Genomic DNA, 5,519 nt, shown 5'->3' on the forward strand with positions numbered 1-5,519 from the left:
TTCTTATCCTCGTGCTCATCCTCAACCTCATCCTCTTCCTCATCCTCATCCTATCCTCATTCTCATTCTCGTCCTCATCCTCATCCTCTTCCTTTTCCTCATCCTATCCTCATCGTTATTCTCGTCCTCATTCTGTCCTCATCCTCATCCTCATCCTCATGCTATCCTCATCCTCGTTCTACTACTCATCCTATCCCCATCCCCATCCTCATCCTCATCCTATCCTCATTCTCATTCTCGTCCTCATCCTATCCTCATCCTCGTCCTAATCCACATCCTATTCTCATCCTCATTATCGTCCTAATCCTATCCCCATCCTCATCCTCGTCCTCATCCTATCCTTATCCTCATTCTCGTCCTCATCCTATCCTCATCCTCGTCCTAATCCACATCCTATTCTCATCCTCATTATCGTCCTAATCCTATCCCCATCCTCATCCTCGTCCTCATCCTATCCTTATCCTCATTCTCGTCCTCATCCTATCCTCATCCTCATCCCCATCCTATCCTCATCCTCATCCTTATCCCCATCCTATCCTCAACCTCATTCTAGTCCTCATCCAATCCACATCCTCGTCCTCATCCACATCCTATCCTCATCCTCATGTTTGTCCTCATCCTATCCTCATCCTCATCCTCATTCTTGTCCTCATCCTGTGTTGATTGTACTTGTATTTGCTTGATTTGCTTTGAATTTGCCTCGGTTTGGACTTTAAAGAATTGCTTTATGAATGATTGATAATGGAATGATGCTCACGGTTTGTAGTTGATGATGGGTTGTATGTTGTGGATGATTGTGGGTTGATGGTGGAATTGATGCTCACGGTTTGTAGTGGTTGATGGGTGATTGTTGGTTGATGATGGAGTGCAAGGTGATCACGGTTTGGATGGTGGATTGAAGGTTGGTGTGTTTGTAAGTGTTTAGGAATATGGAAGGGGAATTGGAATGGTATGGCGCCACAAACAATGGAATGTTTGATAAGCCTTGTGAAGTTCGCCACAAGAGAATGATACTCTTGATAAGAACAAGGGGTCTTGACTCAGCCAAGAAGCTAGGAGAAAACTCACTAACAATGGTTATTAACATAAAATTCAATCTGCTTTATTCCTTGTGCATATGGGTCATATATATAGGGAAAGGAATTCGGTTTACATTGCCAAAATCAAAAGGCATGAAAAGATAAACTAATCCTATCTAATCTCAATCTAATCTTCATGTGTTGGACGAATGGTGATGGTGGATTTGAATTGAGATTGCCTTGATGAGTGGTTGAAATAATATCTTCCATTATCTTCATGTTGATGATATAATTTGATCTTCCTTTTGATTTGCTTGTTTGAAACTTAGATTAGGAGATCCTTTTCTTGTGGAGATTATATCTCCCTTAATTATAGTCGTGTGGACTTGGGGAAATTAGATTAGGAGATCCTTATCTTGTGGAGATTAGATCTCCCTTGATTATAGCCGTGTGGATTTTGGCTCTAGCTTTTCCCTCCAAGCTTTTCATCCATGCTCTATCTCCTTGCTTTATCTCTTAGCTTTTGGACGTGCATCTTTTCCCTCCAAGCTTTCATCCAAATGTTCTATCTCCTTGCTTTATCTCTAAGCTTTTGGGCGTGCATCTTTTCCCTCCAAGCTTTCATCCAAATGTTCTATCTCCTTGCTTTATCTCTAAGTGTGACCGTGCCTCCTTTCCTACAAGACATGAACCTTCATAAAATTAAATGTAATAAAATGACACCTAAATTAAAGACATGATAAATAAAAGTCCTAAACTAGTGTGGGTTTTAAGACAACTCCCACTTATTTATGGTCCTAATTACTAATGTAAGAACTAAAGAGATCAAGGTGGATCCTCCCTTAGGCCGTGGCCTTCCTTAAGCTCTTCATTAAGACTTATGCAAATTAAAGCCTTCTCTTCATGCTTGGTCCCATTTGCACTTGTTTCCATGATAGAAAATATGAGTTGCCGAAGTGCTTCTTGGGCCTTTTTGGTTTTAGCTCTAGTCATAGGTCCTCCTAAGCCATGTAAAGGGTCTTCAATGATGTTATGTCCCAATGGGTTTACATCATCCCCTCCTTCTTCGAAAGAATTCGACCTCGAATAAGCATTTTCATCACCTGTATCAAAAAAAGTTAAGTCAGCCACATTGAAAGTAGCACTAATATTTCCATACTCACTAGGCAAGTCCAATTTGTATGCATTGTTGTTTATCCTTTCCAAGACTTGAAAAGGGCCGTCCCCTCTAGGTTGAAGCTTTGATTTCCTTTGAGATGGAAATCTTTCTTTTCTCATATGGATCCAAACCCAATCTCCTGGTTCAAAGATGACTTCCTTTCTTCCCTTGTTGGCTGATCTTGCATAACTCTCGGTTCTCTTCTCAATTTGTTCCTTCACCTTCTCATGTAGCTTCTTCACATACTCAGCCTTGGCTTTACCATCTTTATGTTTCAACAATGATGTACCTGGAAAAGGTAATAAATCAAGGGGAGTTAGTGGGTTAAAACCATAAACAATTTCAAATGGTGAATGCTTTGTTGCACTATGAGTTGCCCTGTTATAGGCAAACTCCACGTGGGGAAGGCACTCTTCCCATGCATTTAAGTTCTTCCTTAGGACAGCCCTCAACAAGGTAGAGAGTGTCCTATTGACCACTTCAGTTTGCCCATCTGTTTGAGGATGGCATGTGGTAGAGAAAAGAAGCTTTGTGCCAAGCTTTCCCCAAAGGGTTCTCCAAAAGTGACTTAGGAATTTGGCATCCCTATCACTCACTATGCTCCTTGGTAAGCCATGTAGCCTTACCACTTCTTTGAAGAATAACCCTGCAATATGACAAGCATCATCAATTTTTTTGCAAGGTATAAAATGAGCCATTTTAGAAAATCTATCCACTACAACAAAAATTGAATCTTTGCCACTCTTAGTTCGTGGTAAAGCAACCACGAAATCCATGGATAAGTCTATCCATGGTGAATCAGGGACGGGCAATGGAGTGTAAAGTCCATGAGGCATGGCCTTGGACTTAGCCCGTTTGCAAGTAATGCATTTTTCACATAAAAGTTGAACATCACGCCTCATATGAGGCCAATAAAAGTGATCATGCAATATATCAAGGGTCTTTTGGGAACCAAAATGACCCATCAGCCCCCCTTCATGGGCTTCTCTCAACAGTAAATCCCTTACAGAACTCTTAGGGATACAAAGTCTTTTATCTTTAAAAAGAAACCCTTCATGCCTATAATAACCCTCATGGGCTGAATTCATGCACTTGGCATAGTGTGTAGCAAAATCAGGGTCATGTTCATACAAGCCCTTCACACATTCGAGACCTAAGAGCTTGGTCTCTAAGGTAGCAATCAAAGCATGCCTTCTTGATAAGGCATCAGCTACCACATTAGCTTTTCCCTTTTTGTGTTTAACCACATAAGGGAATTGCTCCAGAAATTCCACCCACTTGGCATGTCTTTTGTTTAGCTTGCCTTGCCCCTTTAAATATTTAAGTGATTCATGATCACTATGAATAACAAATTCCTTGGGCAGTAGATAATGTTGCCAAGTTTGTAAGGCCCTCACTAGGGCATATAGCTCTTTATCATATGTAGAGTAGTTAAGGGCAGCCCCCCCTAACTTCTCACTAAAATAGGCAATAGGATGCCCATCTTGCATTAGCACAGCCCCAATTCCAACATTTGAAGCATCACACTCAATTTCAAAGGATTTTGTAAAATTTGGTAATCTCAAAATTGGAGCGTGTGTGAGCTTCTCCTTAAGCCTTTTGAAGGCTTCTTCTTGCTTATCACCCCAATGGAACCCCACATTCTTTTTGACCACTTCATTTAGAGGTGCAGCCAAGGTACTAAAGTCCTTGACAAACCTTCTATAAAAACTTGCAAGGCCATGAAAACTTCTCACATCCGTGGTGCTTTTTGGAGTGGGCCATTCTTGGATAGCCTTTATCTTTTCAGGATCTACGTGTACCCCATTAGAACTGATTATGAAACCAAGGAATATCACGTGATCAACACAGAAGCTGCACTTCTCAAGGTTGGCGTATAGCTTCTCTTTCCTTAATATAAGCAAAACACTTTTTAGGTGTTCATAATGTTCATCAAGACTCTTGCTATATATTAGGATGTCATCGAAGTACACCACAACAAATTTTCCAAGGAAATCCCTTAGAACGTGGTTCATCAGCCTCATAAATGTGCTTGGCGCATTGGTTAAGCCAAAAGGCATTACCATCCACTAGTACAAGCCATATTTTGTTTTGAAGGCTGTTTTCCACTCATCCCCTTCTCTAATCCGAATTTGATGGTACCCACTCTTCAAATCCACTTTTGAGAAGATGCAGGCACCATGTAATTCCTCTAAGAGATCATCCAATCTAGGAATGGGATGTCTATATTTGACCGTGATGTTGTTCACGGCCCTACAGTCAGTGCACATCCTCCAGGCTCCATTTTTCTTTGGAACTAGGATGACTGGGACTGCACAAGGACTTAGACTTTCTTGAACCCAACCCTTGTGCATAAATTCCTCGACTTGTTTTTGAATTTCATTAGTCTCTTGAGGATTGCTCCTATAGGCAGGCCTATTGGGCAATGATGCACCAGGAATCAAGTCAATATGATGTTCAATGCCCCTTAAAGGTGGAAGTCCACTAGGGACTTCTTCAGGGAATACATCATTGAACTCATTCAAGAAGTCTTTCAAATTTTGAGGCATAGAAGCCTTATCAATAGCCGTGCTATTTAAGCAAAAACTTTGGCACAAAAGTAAGTACATGGGCTGCCTTGTGACTAGGGCATGCTTTACTTCACTTTTTGTGACAAAGTAGCTTTTCTTTTGATCCTTTCGATCATTCTTCTTGACTTGGCTAGAGTCTATGGTTTCAGCCGTGACCTCCTTTTTCTCTTGGTCAATCTTTTCTTTCAGCCTACGCTGATCATCACTCACTTGTTTTGGGGACAAGGGTGATAAGACCATTTTATGATTATTATGCATAAATGTGTACTTGTTAGTACGCCCTTCATGGGTAGCATTTTTATCATATTGCCATGGTCTTCCCAATAGCATATGGCTGGCCTCCATGTTGACCACATCACATAGGACTATGTCCTCATATTTTCCAATGGAAAAAGGGACCTCAACTTGCTTATTCACGACCATCTCCCCCACATCATTAAGCCATTGCAGCCTATATGGTGTTGGGTGTGCCTTGGTGATAAGCTTCAATTTAGACACCGTTCTTGTGCTAACCACGTTAGCACAACTTCCTCCATCAATGATGAGGGTACATATGTTACCTTGTACAAGGCAGCGAGCATGAAAAATGTTTTCTCTTTGACTTTCCTCATGATTTCGGTTTTGACTCCCAAGGAGCCTCCTAACCATGAGTAGGTCTCCATCGGGCATATTAAGATCACCCTCATTGTCATGTTCTTCATCACTAGCTGACTGTTTGGACTTGGTTGTCCCCACAACTTCTTTAGAACTAGGGACAATTTCTTTTGTTGC

General features: G+C 41.2%; 1 pseudogene; it reads right to left on the bottom strand.

Annotated features, from left to right (window-relative positions):
• LOC109356290 overlaps positions 1 to 4,988 on the bottom strand; it is a 28,191-nt pseudogene extending 23,203 nt beyond the window's left edge.

The sequence above is a fragment of the Lupinus angustifolius genome, chromosome LG09, assembly GCF_001865875.1.
Source record: "Lupinus angustifolius cultivar Tanjil chromosome LG09, LupAngTanjil_v1.0, whole genome shotgun sequence".
Lineage (NCBI taxonomy): Eukaryota > Viridiplantae > Streptophyta > Magnoliopsida > Fabales > Fabaceae > Lupinus > Lupinus angustifolius.